The sequence below is a fragment of the Melanerpes formicivorus genome, unplaced genomic scaffold, assembly GCF_026170545.1.
Source record: "Melanerpes formicivorus ecotype bairdi unplaced genomic scaffold, bMelFor1.0.p_v2 SCAF_2, whole genome shotgun sequence".
NCBI lineage: Eukaryota > Metazoa > Chordata > Aves > Piciformes > Picidae > Melanerpes > Melanerpes formicivorus.
In genome coordinates, this window is record NW_027142354.1 from 5,398,310 (window position 1) to 5,414,421 (window position 16,112).

General features: G+C 41.4%; 1 long non-coding RNA gene across 2 annotated transcripts; it reads left to right on the forward strand.

The window, feature by feature from the left end:
* Window positions 1-2,686: 2,686 nt before the first annotated feature.
* LOC137445450 (uncharacterized) lies at window positions 2,687-15,647 on the forward strand. 2 transcript variants are annotated; one of them, XR_010988408.1, is made up of 4 exons: window positions 2,687-2,773; window positions 3,822-3,924; window positions 13,738-13,803; window positions 15,582-15,647. It is a non-coding gene; the product is annotated as an uncharacterized lncRNA (long non-coding RNA). The 2 variants fall into 2 exon arrangements; XR_010988409.1 differs by lacking the exon at window positions 2,687-2,773 and adding an exon at window positions 2,819-2,865.
* Window positions 15,648-16,112: the final 465 nt, after the last annotated feature.

Sequence of the window (16,112 nt, forward strand, 5' to 3'; positions counted from 1 at the left end):
CTTCACATTTAATGTCTTTTTCATAGGCCAGCAAGCAGCATATCTACTTCATGGCAGTTGTTACTACATCAAAGTACTCAAAGCAGAATACAATTATATTGGGGGAAAAAAAAAGAAGTAAAAAAAAAAAAAAAAGAAAAGAAATATACTTTTTCTCCTTATGAAAAGAAAGTTGTCAAAAGGAGATTAAAAAAAAAAAAAAAGAATCTCCCGTGAAGACAGATCCTGATGAGATGTATGATCTTTTTTGTTCTGGAGAGGGGAGGGGAGAAAGAGAATAGAAGAGAGGAAACAGAAAAAGCAGCCCCAGGATAACAAGCTTTGTGTGAAGCAGAAAATCATACCCTTTGAGGGTCATTTTCTTTGAGTTGCTGCCTCAGGGAGATAGGAGGCAGAGATCAAACATCGGAGGGAAAGTCCACATTTGCTTATGAGGCATCACTCTGCCCTGAAATGCTCTGGAGGTAAAGAGTCATCTCGGTCTTCCTGGGGGTTTGCAGATAGCGGCAAACCGTCTGCATCACGCTGTGCCCTGCTTCTCCTTCAGCCCGCCGGCCCGACTGCCGGGGGGGCGTGCGACAGACACGCTCGTACGCGCCGGGACTGGGGAAAAGCACGAGTGGCTGTGTGACCGGGCCTGCCCAGGAGGAGCACGACTTCTAAAGAGGGATCCGTTCTCCCAGCTGCCCCTTCTCACGGCGGTTGGGGGCCCTGAAATCCGGGTGGGAGCCGGCCTGTCCAGCCAAGAGCGCGTCTCCGCGGGGAGGGCAGCGTTTACCCGCTAGGTGGAGCCTGAGCCCTGCGGTCCCGCTCTCGCCCGTGGCTCCTCTCCCTCAAGCTCTGCCTCCGTGCGCGAGTGCGGGGCGGGGGAGAGGTCTTCAACTGTGGCAGTCCAGCCAGGAGGCAGCCTGGCCAAATTCTGAAGGCATATGAAGTACGTGCTGTAGGAAGGTCATCAGATGTTTTGATTTTTTTATTTTTTTCTTTAATTTATTACACAGTGATCCCTGTTTATTATGCATTAAGCTAGACAATGAGAACATCTGACATTCAGCACCATGCTCCCTGATGCAGCTGATACCACTATGTTGTTTGTTAAATCAGGTTACACTTACTGCTAGTTCCTAAAAGAAACAAAACCAAAACCAAAACAAATGCAAAATTAAAAAAGAAGAAGAAAAAAAAAAAAAAGAGAAAGAAAAGAGAGAGGGAAATGCAGAGGCAATGACATTAGCTGAACTGTTGAACCGTTGGGCATGAGGGACGCTGCTTCAGCGTGCATACAGGAACTGAAGAAAAATGTTGCAGATCCCCCCCGGGTGAAACTGCTGCTGTGTTGTATAAGTGGAATCATGTATCCCTGGGTAGGGGTTGGTAAATAAAAAAAAATAAAAATAAAAAATGTAGATATAAGGCAAATGCAAGGGCCCCTGAATGCAGATTTAAATAATCAAGCTGCAGCTCATACTTACGTTGAAGTTGGTAGGTCAGACCGAGCCCTTTGGCTTGGATTAGCTGGCAGTTGCTGAAAACCCTGCCCAACAGTTTCATTTCCATGGCCTTTCTGGAAGAGGCACTTTCTTTGCTTAGCACAAGGGTTCTTCTCCCCAGTGTGTTCTGAGTCAGGAGTGGCAGGACCGGATGGACAATGATGATTGTATAGCATAGTAGCCTTTTAGCTATCAACCTTTTCTTTTTCACAGGGTCAAAGATAAACCTCTTAGATGCTTTGAAAGGCCTGACCTCTGTCTCTGGAAATAACTGAAGTGTCCAGCCTGGATCAAAGAAACCTTTCCTTCAAAAACATTGTCAAAACTGAGATTTTTTAAAAAGCTTTTGGCTCTGATGAAAGCCAAATGATGGAATCGGTGTGTATTTGATGGGAAGTGTTCCAGTCAGCTCTAATAAGGAGCACTACTCAGTATTTTAATGACAACCTTCAATAGCAAAACTCTATTTTGGTTCCTTTATGTCCCTACCACTGTACTACCTGGGTAATCTCCCAGGCTTTAATGTATTTTTTCCTCACAGTATACCTGGCAAATGCTATTGTCCTGACTGTACAGATGAGAAATGGAAGCACAGGAAGGTGACGCAACTTACTGAAGATTGTACAGTCAAGTTTGCAGTGAAGTAAAAAACACATTCCCCTTGTCCAAAATCATAAGCTAGTGTTGCGAGATAGTGCTCCTGTATTTCTCTTCCATGACCCTGATCTGCTTTGTCCAAAACCTGAGAGTGTGCACAACCCATTTGTCCCACACATAAGAAATGTAAGAGAGAGATCATTTGTAGCTAAAGTCTATGGGATGCTCAGCTGGTTGTTGGGCTGCACTGAAAGAATTGCTATATACAGAAAGCAGGAAAAAAGCAACAAAACAAAACCAGAAACCTTTTATCCTTGTGTTTCTTTCTTTTCACCCTCTGTTTTTTGGGCTTGCATACTGCAGATGCTATCTGTAAACACCCACTTCAATTTTCTGTGAAGATTTTAGCAGGTGGGAAAGTCTCTCCTAAAAAGATGAGAATGAAAAAGACAGCCAGACAATATTTGGTTCACTAGAGGAAAATGTGACAGTTTCTTTCAGGAAACAGAGGAAGCGGCAGAAACCATACCTAGCCAGGACAGAAGATCATATGCGCTTGTTTTGTTTGAAATCCTCGAATACCCTTGCCTGAGATGACAGACCAGCAGCCTTTTCCATGTGAGGGTGCTGGTATTTTCCATTAGTCCTCAGTTTAAAAGCAGTGGCAAGATTTCAAAGGGAGAAAGGTAAATACAATTTTCTTTTTACCCAGTCAATAATTCAGGAGACATTGAGGATGCAGGAAAAGAGCTGCAACAGGCCAAGCAGGAATTGTCAAGTATGATTTTATTCTTGAAATGTAAAAATGATGGTGTGGTGTTATGCATGATTCTATGTTCTTTGTTTGTACTAACTCCTCTGTAATTTTGTAAATTGAATTAATGACATTTTCCATTTTCTTATTCTTCTGTCTCCAGGTGACATGGAATGATCAATGTACAGTTTTGTGGGTTGCTTTTGCTTTCTCTGTTCTGTGTACGTGACTGGATGAGATTATTTGCATAAAAAATTTACTGAGGGGTAATGTCTTTTGTCTCAGAAGTGAATAATTCTTATAATCTACGTGCAGAGCTGTTGGCACCTAGCTGGGCTATCTCCTTTCATTTGTAAACAGTTTCAGCACTGTAGTACAAAACTGTCTTTGTAGGAAATCATAGACATTGAAGAGAAGGATGACTCTCAGGTAGCTGTCATCTGTCTTCCATGTTAAGTAAAGAGAATAGGCAGGTTGTTATTCTTTTGATGGGTTTTGAATGAGTGCTGCCTTTGGAAGTCAGTCAGGTGTATTTAATTTGGATTAACCTCTTCTGGTGGCCACCAAGTCATGGATCACCATGGTCAGATCTGAACCTGATAGGATGGTGTACGAACTACCAGGCAGGTTCTTTGGGACAGTAGTATTGAAGGGCCAAGCCAGGTGTGAGTTGGTTTACTATCTATGGAGATTGGTGTACCTGGCTTTGAGCTGGGCTAGAGACCTCATGAAGTCCATTCCACCCTGAATTTTCCTGTGACCCTATGATGATCCAGTGATCCTAGGGTCATAAAGGAACACAATTCTCCAAGGACTTTCACCCTTGTGATTCCTCTCCAGGGACCAAAGAGCTGCTGGTTTTGTGCAGGCATGGGGAGTGCTGGGAGATCATGTTTGTTATTGATATAAAGAAGATATATATTGGAGTTGTCCGTGTACTGCTGGAAACCTGGTTCATTGCTTACCATTTATTTCCACAGGTTCAGATAAAGTTTGAACAGTTTGAAGGAAAGGATTCTACTAAGAATTTCTGACATGGAGCTGCAGAGAAGGACTGAGACACAGAACAGCACTTCAGCTGTGGTAAGAAACTGTATCTTCTACATGTTAGTACTGTGTTAACATAAGGCTATGAGTTTACACAAGCACATGCTAGTTTGGGTGTGTGAAATCATGAGATAGGCATGTGCTAAACACAGATGTAATTCCTATATCTACTTTCATTACAGAAAATCTTTGCCCCTTCCTTTTTCTTATACCTTGGGAGTATTTAATTTTAATTTAAGTATCTGATAGTAGTGAGGAAACTGAAACTAATTCATGAGCTAAGAACATCCTTCATCACTTCTTGCTCCTTGTCAGAAAAACAATTCGCTACCACTGGAAACTTGTGCCAGGAATTTCCCTGCAGGCCTAACTTTCCACTGCCTTGGAACATCAAAATGCTGAACTCGCAGTCTGTAGAGCGAAGTTTCTTCCCAGAGAATATGAAACTCATCTTGAAGTGGTTTTGTGTGGTGGCTTATTTATTTATTTATTTATTTATTTATTTTAAAATCTGTGTGTGTAATACAATATGCACCTTTCTCTTCACCACTTCTTTCTGCTGCAATTGCCTCTAAAGAGGTTTTGATGCACTTCCTTGTTTTGCGCATAGCAGCTACAGTGTATGTATGACTCAGCTGGAGGTAACTGTAGCCAAATAATGTTTGTAAATACTCCTGTCAAGACAGCTTACTGCTCTTTGGCATATTATTCCTGTGCCTGGACAACTTGGGGAGTGAGACTTTAATCATATTTGAAAGCAGGAGCATCAGGAAAACCAAGAAACTTGTTATGGGGAAAAGTTTATGCAAAAATGTTCTCTCAGGATAATCTTTTACAGACTCCTTCTGTTTTGTTGGTGTAATGCTCACTGAATATAGGATGAGTTTTTGCAAATCTTTTCAAAGTAGAAAAATGCAATTCTTTCTTTACAGAGTGCAAGTCACCTAGTTCTGAAACAGAAATTGTCCTGTGCAATTTACAGGGCCAGGCATAAATAATGAGTGCTCATTCACCAGTTTGTGAATAAACCCCAGGCTAAAATATAGTCATACATTCATTAACAAGTACAAAAATATCACAGCATGTCCATGGATAATTTATTGCTAAAAAGTTCAGATAATTAATTTGTAAATATTAATCTGATTAGCTGTGATCTGGGTGCTAAGTATGCATCATTAACATTTCACTGCTTTATTTTGTTGTGGATTATTTTCATGTATTGCCAATAACATTATTTAGAATCTATTGTTTAGCTAGATCAATGATCTGTTATCACTGATCCATTGCCTAACCAGATGATTTCCGTTCTCTGAACCATAGATTATTTAGCTGTGATAAAAATCTGATTGCCAATTTGGAATATCTGTATCGTTCTATCTGTAGAAGGACTTTTTACTGAATTATAGTATCACAGTATCACAGTATAACTAAGGTTGGAAATGACCTCGAGGATCATCAAGTCCAACCTATCAACACAGACCCCATGACTAGACCATGGCACCAAGTGCCACATCCAATCTCCTCTTGAACGCCTCCAGGGACGATGACTCAACCACCTCCCTGGGCAGCCTGTTCCGGGGAAGAATGACTTGCTTGGTGAAGAACTTCCTCCTCACCTTGAGTCTAAATCTCCCCTGGCGCATCTTGAGACTGTGTCCCCTTGTTCTGGTGCTGGTTGCCTGGGAGAAGAGACCAACCCCTTCCTGGCTACAACCACCTTTCAGGTAGTTGTAGAGGGTAATGAGGTCACCCCTGAGCCTCCTCTTCACCAGGCTAAACAATCCCAGCTCCCTCAGCCTCTCCTCATAGGGCTTGTGCTCAAGGCCTCTCCCCAGCCTTGTTGCCCTTCTCTGGACACGTTCAAGTGTTTTGATGTCCTTCTCAGACTGAGTGGCCCAGAACTGGACACAGTACTCAAGGCGCGGCCTAACCAAAGCAGAGTACAGGGGCACAATGACTTCCCTAAAACGCTTGTAGCTGTACATAAGTAATAATATGGAAACTCTTTTCAAGATTCCAAAGAAGATTTAACCTAGAAACAACCTAGATCACAAATTTTGCTTTAGATTATTCTTTCAAATTGAATGCTAAATTGTTTTATTGATAAAAATGTGTGCTTCTAATGAATTCATAGTAGTATCATAGTATCAGTCAGGGTTGGAAGGGACCACAAGGTCATTTACTTCCAACCCCCCCTGCCATGGGCAGGGACACCCCACACTAGATCAGGCTGGCCAGAGCCTCATCCAGCCTGGTCAAATTCAAAACATGTTCGTGAAATAGAAGACATCCCAAACTGCAGTATTAAGTTTATAAGTTATAGTGATTTATTTTTCTTGAAAAGATGATTTCCTGATTCCTTAAAAAAAAAAAAAAATAAAGAAAAAAGAAATAGAAATGTGAAAATTAGGAAAAGATCTGGGACAGAGATTTTATTTTATTCTTTTCTATTAAGCTTCTTTAAGAAGTATAGATTTACTCCAAGTTTTCATTTTGCAGAGACTACTGCTGCTGCTTTTATAGATGTTCCCTCTACAACTGGAAAGTGCTGTGTTCTAGAAAGCTTTTGAAAATTTCCCACAAGACAGTTCCTGGAAGCTTTGTTTCAGGACTGTTGTGAAACAAATAAATCAACAAAAATGTTGTGCAGCAGAGTGAGGTAATTCTGGTTCCTAGCTTAAAAAAAAGAAATAAATTCAGAGTTCCCTACCTAAACATTTTGTTAGGATGGTGCAGTGCCCCTGAAGTTACATTGCATTGTTTACCTAGAGTCTCAGGAAGCAGGTAAATGTATGGTGGTGTAGGATTATCTTCCTGCCTCCTAAAATTCACCATGCTTTTGTAGGGCCATAATTCAAGTTTAATGTTGCAATAACGCCAGAACACAGTGTGACAACTACAAATGACTCTCTGACTGTGGCACTTGCCGCTGTACGGGAAAGGTCGGGAAGGACTCTTGCCTCAAAAAGACATTTCTCATCATATTTTCTGGCAGACCTCAAGGGCATGTCTTTAATGGGAAGCAACTGAATAATTCCCAGGATCCTAGTGTCGCTGTATTTGTGGTGTTCATGAGCAGGTATGGAGAGGGGGGTGAAGAAAAGGGAGGATTTCCACCAAGGCAATGCAGGCAAAGTGAAGGCCCTGCCCTCTCTCATGTAACTTGTCTAACATAATGTTTTGACTTCCCACAGAAGGGCCAGGCAGGCCTGTTAGTCAGAGGGACCTTGGGAACCAGTACTTCCCACGTTTTTAAGTCCCCTGAGATTTCAACTGTTGCTGAGGCTCTACTATCCCTCTCTCCTAGCCAAAATGCAAGAAGACATATCTCTGGCCTTCTTGAGAGGAAGGGAAAGGGGCAGGAGAACTGATAGCTCCCTGCCAAGACATAAAGACAACTGGGATCCCTTGCTCTGGTTCCCAGGGAGGATTGGAATAAACAATGTTCTCACACACATCACTGTTGCAGAAAGGATGAGTAAAGGACTGATGAGAGGCTGATTCCTTCCTACAAGCCAAGAGGGTCATAAACCCAACATGATTCTCAGAGAAAAAGTATTATTAAAAACAAACCGGGGAGAAGGCCTCCTAGAAGCAAGTATGAATCCTGGAAAACACTCATACATTTGACATATTTTTATTAAAAGTTCTGGTTTCCAGCAAACTTCTATGACCAATGTCTCTGTTACCATACGACAACATAAATGCTGTTAAAGCTGAGAGTGTAATTTGAACAGAATAGATAAAGTACATAAATACCCACTGATATTGTCTAATGAATGTCTTCACCATGAGAGTGGTGAAGCCCTGGAATGGGTTGTCCAGGGAGGTGGTCGAGGCCCCATCCCTGGAGGTGTTTAAGACCAGGCTGGATGAGGCTCTGTCCAGCTTGATCTAGTGTGGGGTGTCCCTGCCCATGGCAGGGGGTTGGAACTAGATGATCCTTGTGGTCCCTTCCAACCCTGAATGATACTATGATACTATGAATGAATGTTCAATTGCATTGTAACGCACAATATATTATTCAGAATTGCTCCACATCTCCAGAGGTCCCTATGTCGCATACTATGTCTTCTGACACAAATTTTCTGCAAAGTTCCAGTGTTTCCTACTTGCAGCTGTGAACAGGGTCCCGCAAAATTCAAAGCACTTGAGAGAGCAGGGCAATATCATGGTACCCATTTTATGGATAAGGAAACAGACACAAGGTAGTGCAAGAATTTGACCTAAATAATTTGGAAAGCCAGAGATAGCAACCTGAATAATGCTGCACTTGAAATAGACGCAGATAAAAACTGCTCAATCAGAAAAGTGATACGGTTTAGCATTGAGCTACTAAGAGTAGAATGTTTCTCTGCTGCATGATTTTATTAAAGTAAAATGATGGTGTTTGGTTGAAATTGAGAAGGATTATTTATTCATAGATTCATGGAATGGTTTGAATTGGAATAGACCTTAAAGATCATCTAATTCCACCCACACTGACATGCACTAGACATCCAACCTGGCCTTGAACACTTCCAGGAAGGGGACATTTATGACTTCCCTGGCAACCTGTTCCAGTGTCTCATCACCCTTACTGTAAAGCATTTCTTCCTAATACCTAGTCTAAATCTTTCGTCCTCAAGCTTCAATCCATTCCCTCATCCTATCTCTTCAAGCCCTTGTAAAAAGTCCATTCCCACCTTTCTTGTAGGGCCTTTCCAGGTCCTACAAGACTTTAACTGAGCTGGGAGAGTCATTATGAGAGAATGGAGATCTTACCCAGGCATCTCTGTTCCAGTGCTCCATCACCCTCACTGTAAAGAAATTTCTCCTCATGTGGAGGAGAAATCTTCTATGTTCAAACTTGAACCTGTTGTTTCTTGTCTTATTACTGTGCACCACTGAAAAAGAGCTTGGCCCCCTCCACTTGACACCCACCCCTCAGATATTTAAACACATCGATGAGATCCCCTCTCAGTCTTGTCTTCTCATTTCAGTGTCTCCACATTCACAGTGACAAATGGCTGACAATTTCTACAGAAAACTGAAACAAACTCTGGCGAGGATGCTATAGATTATGTGGGAATTTGCACCATAGTTTATTATACTGTGAGTCCTCTGTCATGACTAATTGTCCAGTCCAGTTCTCAAGTGTCTGTCATTTAGGGTCTTTGTCACAATGTCAAAATGTCTTTGTGCAGATAGGCTGACTCCAAGCACGGACAGAGTACTTGCATTGGGTAATGCCTGTTTTCATCCTGAGAGAAGATCTCTGCATGAAAAGGGGTGGTGCTGTCTGATGAATGCCATGAGCACAGGGTCAGGGGTCTCTGCACCATGCTGTTGTATGATGGATATGAGGTCAACAAGCACTGGTGAAATTTCCTAAGTCACACTGATTCCTGGAAAAACAATAACAAAACTCCAATTTACTTCAAGAGAAACAAATTCAGACTATAGGTCAGGGTCACAAAAAGCCCTGTGACCGAGCTGGAACAGAAACTCTCAGATTTCTGTTATTACCTTAGTAAAAAAATCCATCTTCCTTCCCTTTATGAACTGAAGCTCCTCCCCTTCTAGCACATTTTTTTTTTCCCACTGAGTTATTTGGGATGGTTTATTTATGATTCTGATTTACCCAAGTAGTTTGGATACATGCCCATTTGCAAGGAAAATTTTCTACCTTCAAGTGATCCACATTATAAACTGAAGCTATAAACAAGGACCATCTAGGGAAAAGGGAAGGTAGGAGAGGATAATATTGTTCATTTCTGTAGAACAACTGAGTGAAATTGTACTTTTTATGGCACTTCATTTTCAGCCCTTACCTTTCTATGGCCTCTGTCTTCTTACTTCTATAATCTGGACCATTTTTCCCTTAAACCCTTAAAATCCATCCTGCATAGCATTCTCATCAAAGTCAGTTTGTAAACATTCCTGGGTAAATCAGAGGACAAATGACTACATGTTTGGGAATACATTATAAAATAGTTGATTTCCTATAGCTTAATGGAAACTTAGGATGGTGTCCTAAGAAGAATTTATTTGACAGTCTGAGAAGTCTTTCTGCCACAGAGGGTAATGTGTTGAGTATCAACCTAGAGTGTACTTTGGCTTGCACAAGGCTTTATTTGCTAAGCACTGCAGAATACAAGAGCAGGTTGGGGTGGACATCATACAAAGGCATTCTTCATGCAAGTATATTGGATGTGTCCACTGGTGTGAAACTGTGGTTTGACGTGCTCACGCTTTTACAAGGCAGCTCTGATTGTGCTCTGTCTGATGACTGTCTAAAGCAGGTGTTGGTGTCAGCCAGGGATGTAGCTTTTTGGCTCAGAAAGTGTGAGGCTCCCATTTCAGAAGAGTGATTCTGCAACGTGTGGAAAATGTTCTGTCCCATGAGAGGGTGAGGGATGAGAATTAAATCATAAGGCTGCAAAGACAATAACCTCTTGTTTCTACAATGAGCAACCATCCTTTGTGTGTGCTGGAGATTTTTTCACAGATAGTATTAAAGTTACATTCTGGCACTCTTCTTAAACCATACAAACTCTATTGTGATTGTTTAGGCATGGCACTTGGACCACATTGGGAATTGCCTTATAAAATGACTTGTCATTAGAAGAGTGCTGAGTCCTTGATACAAAGTGTTTTGTGAAAGAGTACTAGTGCTGTGAGTCACTGCCAAGACACAGAAAGCCTTTTATAGAAATTCACCTACTGGGCAGATTCCTTGTTACTTCCTCTGCCACACTGCTAAGGGAAGAAAATCCATGCAGAAAGCTATTACCTTGACTGCTCATTCTTACTGCTTTGAGATACTCTTGCTAGAAGACAGGATTTGCCTGAAGGGCACACATATATGTGTGGGTAGCACTTCTAACGTGCATAATGGATAACATTTTAACATGAATGAACTAGAATTTAGTTTAACTAGAATAAACAGTTTCCAGTGTGTAAAACACACTAGTGAAAAAAGGCATCTGTAAAACTATTAACTAAAAGCATTGCTAAATGAACCTCTAATATTTCCCTACATGCATTTAATGTTATAGCATCAGTGAAGACTTTTGTCCAACTGCATGGCTTTGAGTGTTTCCTGACCACTTTGTTGCTTGTCCAAGTTTATCACCCTTCTACCTTTTTCCTTGTGAAGATTTCATTGATCATAGTCTTTGGATACCTAGGAGTGTGACAATTCTCTCCAGTAAGGACATTTATTTTTCACATGCTCTCGAGTTAGAAACTGAACTGCTTTATTTACTTTTCAATCCCCCCCTAAATACCCTGAGCATCATGGCTTTTGTTCAAAGCTTAAATAACTGTATTGTCTCATATATGAAGCTTAACCTCTAAGGCTGTGCCATGATTTGGATCTGCTTGAGTGTATTAAGCATTTAAACTTGGAATTACATGGTAACTAATTTGCCATCTCTTAAAAAGCCTCTTTTGTTCCAGGGTATTCAAGAATGTGTGTCTTTTTTTTGTCTGTGTTCCTACCTGAAGCACCTGCCAGTCCTTTGTTAAGACTATGTGCTTGAGCTGCCACATAAAGTCAAACTTACAGTGCTCTCACTGCTCTGGAAAAAACAACAATAATTCAACAAGGGACTGAGCATCCCTTGAAACATGAGAGCTCAGATGTCTCCTGTTACCAGCTTATCAAGATGAGAGGAATCTATTGTCCTCACTAATTTATCCAGGTTTATGTTGTGCTAAGTGTACTTTCAGTGACAAAATAACCCCTTCTGAAGATTTTCCTGCTCATTTCTAATACACATTTAGAAAGGAGCATTAGATTTTGTATTTTCTGTGCTTTTCTTTCATCAAAATTTTACAAGAGACGCTTATCAGTAGTCATAACGGTTTATGATAACACTGTTCCTTTTATTGTGGCAACATTTACCTTGTGTTGGGGCTTTAATGTACTTGAAAAGAGGTACATGATAATAGTGAGCCACAGGAAAGTGGTACAACCTCTGAGAGAGATCGTCTAGAGTAATCCAAGCAAATCTCAGAAGGGCTGTTGTGGCTCTCTCCTTGACTCTTCAGTCTGTTCTCCATTCTCCCTCCCTCAAACCATCATAAACAATTGCCTGACAACACAGCAATTTGGTTCAAAGAATTAAATGGGCAGAAAACTGCATTGTTAGTGGATAGACTTTCATGGCTTTAACTCCCACGGGGTGGTTAAGAGCCAGAGCAGGTACAAGCAGCAAAGCAGGAACATGTGGCAGAAGGAGGAAAAAGACAGGAAAGGTTTATCATGGCTTATTTACAGATGTTTGAGGCAATTTGCCTAGCTCACAATCTGCTCTTGTTGAACTGTTTCCTGTCATCCACTTGGCGCTGCACTATCAGTCAGATTTGGGACAGCCAGACCTCCACATCAGGTTTCCAGGAGGTGTGATCCCTTTGCCACTCACTGAGGTTTGACATCTGTACACTGTTTAGCCAAAAAACTCAGGCAGTTCCTCAGGAAAGATGACAGTGCTGACCAACATCAGTTCAGACAATTCACGTCAACCTCCAGAAGCTGCTGACTCTTGAGGGATGTCTGAGAATGATGGCTGTCAAGAAGGGCCTACAGTACCCTTTATTTCCACATCAAGTTTTATTTCAGCCTCCCAACTATAACTACACCAGCTAACTAAACAGGACCAAGGTACACACCCAAATGCTACCATACAGTTTTCCAAGCTGTTCCATTTCTTCTACATTCTTATCATAGTTTTGTCCTTGGCCAGCTGGTATTCTAAAAATTGCCTGCTCACAGTTCAAGGTCAGCACAGGATACACGTCCCCGTACTGGCATTCCCAGTGTGTGATGAGGATGAGCCTGATGTGTGTCTGAGGGTGATGAATATGCCAGTGCTTCTCATGACTACAGAAAGGGATGTGGACAGTTTTAAGCACAGGTGCAGTCCCACATTCCTTGGGAGGAGAAAATGATGTGCCTGGGAAGATATCTTGGCTGGCACGGATGAAAGCAGCTCACCACTCCTAGGAAGCAGTGTGCAGGTTGATGTCTCTGTTGGCATACCTTGCTGCTGGCACTCTGGCAGGAAAGGGGTTACAGCACACAGCCCTCCTCCCGATCCGGGATGAGTGATGTGCCTTGCTAATAGCACATTCTCCTTCCATAATTTTAAATTACTTTTCCCCTTTCTTTTGTATGTTTAATATAAAGCAAAAAAGATTTTTCATGCTGATGATTGACACATGACTAAGTAGTTTAAATCTCTGTACTAGAAATCCCCAAACTTTTACAATTGCTTAACACTACGACAAGATCACACAAACTATTTTCTGTCTATAAGCCTATTTAAACCATTAAAATTAATACAACTGGTCTTGGGAGGCTGAATAAATCTAAGTACTAAGAAGCATGACTGTATTTTTTTTCTAAAATACTGAATAGTTGTTTTGCACATCCTTTGAATTTTTGTATATTTACTAGGCAAAGTTGATTGAAAAATGGAAACACTGGTTTTGGGATATTTTTGCAAAGAAATTTCCTTTGGGTGTTGCTGATAGAAAATTAATGGACCTGATTTCCCCCTCCCCTGCAGCTCTACTGCATTCTTGCTGTTACAATTCTGACTTGCAATTCAATATACATTACAACAAGTTATTCTCCATTGCTTGCTACAAAATTCCTTTAGAGGAAAAAGCATTATTTTTAACTGGTTAATTTATTACTCTTTCTTAGATGGTATTGATTAACAAACTTTATTTAAAAAGAAATAATTAAGTATAGAATCCCTGTTTTCTGTCTCTTTTTCCCCTTTTGTTGCTTTAAGCCAGTGATAGTGGAAGAAAAATATGGTGCTAGCACTGACTCTGTTCTCTTTCTCCCTCCAGAAAAAGAAAACAGGATTATCCCAATAATTGTATAGCCAACACAGAAGACAATATCAGCTGCCCTTGGTAAGGCCCAACCTTTTTCCTGGAAGTATCTAATCAGGCAAAATTAAAGCAGGTCCTCTAATGGTATAATTTGTTGGCATGAATTGTTGTAGTCCTTTTTTTCAAGTAAGGAAAATCACTTCCTAACCCGCCTGTCCTCCTGAAGTTTTCCTGTTCAGACTGATAAGTGAATCAGTTTTCTAGATATTCTTTATTGCCTTTTTTCCTCCTTTCCTTCCTTATTTCTGAAAGGAAGCAGTGAGGGGGAAGAGATGGTCTGTAAATGAGCCACAAAAGCAGAGATTTATTGAATGATTAGACCAGATTCAAGGGGCCTCCAAGTACAACCAGTGTAATTAGCATAACATCATATGACTAAACAACTCCTGCTCCACCACCACCATTTTTGCACCCATCCCAGAAATGAGGGCAAGACCCTCACCACCCAAGATACCCACACAGAGGAGCTCAGCCCCAGTAAGGAGGCCCAGCCAGCACCTGTGGATGATATTGGAGCAGTCATCAATTCTGGCCCTAACAGCCGGGGGGCCACCAGGCCCCCCGGCCTTTGTTGTCACCACCACCATCACCCAGTGTACACCATGGGCACTCACCAGTGATGAGAGGAGGATCCCTCAGCCCAGATGGGCTCAGCTTGAAGCTTCTGCCTTTCCTGGGAGGGCTTAAAAAGGGGAGTGGGTGGAGAGGGCCAAGTGGCCACACCTGGGGTGGGAGGAGACTCCAACAGAGCCCAGGTGCTCTGGGATTTGAGGGGAAAAAGAGGGAAAATGGGGCAGGTGAGGGACTTCTGGGGTGTCAGGTAATAATAGGAGTAGGGGGAATGGAAAAAAAATAGAAATGGGTAGATTCAGATTGGATGTTAGGAAGAAATTCTTCACCATGAGGGTGGTGAGACACTGCAACAGGTTGCCCAGGGAGGTGGTGGAAGCCTCATCCCTGGGAGTTTTTCAGGCCAGGATGGATGTGGCTCTGAGCAACCTGATTGTTAGAAGTGTCCCTGCCCATGGCATAGGGGATTGGAACTTGATGATCCTTGGGATCCCCTCCAACCCCAGTGATTCTATGATTCTAAAACAATTTTGCAGTTTAGGCTGGCTGTTAGCAAGAAATTATTCACAGAAAGAGTGATTGACTGTTGGAATGTGTTGCCCAGGGAGGTGGTGAAGTCACTGTCCCTGGAAGTGTTTCAAATAAGACTGGATGAGGCACTTAGTGCCATGGTTTAGTTGATTAGATGGTGTTGGGTGATAGGTTGGACTTGATGAACTTGAAGGTCTTTTCCAACCTGGTTAATTCTGTGATTCTGTGAAAATTTAATGCAACACTTTGTGGACTTGCACCTCAATCTTACTTTTCTTACCTTTGATTACGCAGTATCAAGTGAGAAACACTACATGGCACGCATACAAACAGAACTGTGAAAAGCCTGTAACCTGCATGGCAGAAAGAGGACAAAGAATTCTTGTTCTGTTGGAATGCAGCCCAGAATGCTGGCTGTTCTCTTGCTGAATATGTATCTGAGAATCCTATTCTTTTCTCTTGTTATTGGTATTACTTATGAAATGAACTAATGTAGAGTTGCCAAAATCACCAGAACAATCTAAAGGTGCTCAAGGCCAAGTCCCACACTGCACTGTGCAAGTAAATTATTCATAGCTTCCTATAAAAATTATATCCAGTCACCAGACCCTCTGGCTGAGGTAATAGGGATGGGCCTTAAAATTCTCTTGTTATGTTTGCAAAGAAAAATAGTATTTGTTTTTCCATTTTTTTTCCAGATTTAGTTGAAAATTGCTCACATCAGAATTCCAGAGCTCTCAATGCCCTACAAGACCTGGATAAGGTAATATATACATGATTCATGAGCATACATTGATTGAGATGCCTGCTTATTACAGAGCAAGCTGGATATTTACCTTTTAAAATTCTGATTTGTGAGATGCACTTAGGTCTCTGCTCCTCTGAATGAAGCAGAGTCTGTGAAACATATGCAAGGCATATCTTGTGCAATAACACTGTAGATGTCAACCTAACAGCACAGTATATTTACTTGGGTTAATATAAGTTTGTCTAATCTCACATAATCCAATTGCCTTCACCAGTCCTGTGAACTTTTCCAGATGGAGAAGGTTTGAGCATTCTGCCTCACCTCTCACATGGATATCATATCCTGGAAAAAAATATTCACTCTGAACTTAAAGACATTTAGAGACAAACATAGTAGAATATGAGAGCAAGATCTGAAAAAAACTTAGATGCAAGGTACCTGTATGCCTATGTGTTAGCTATACTTCCTTACTTTTTCTAAC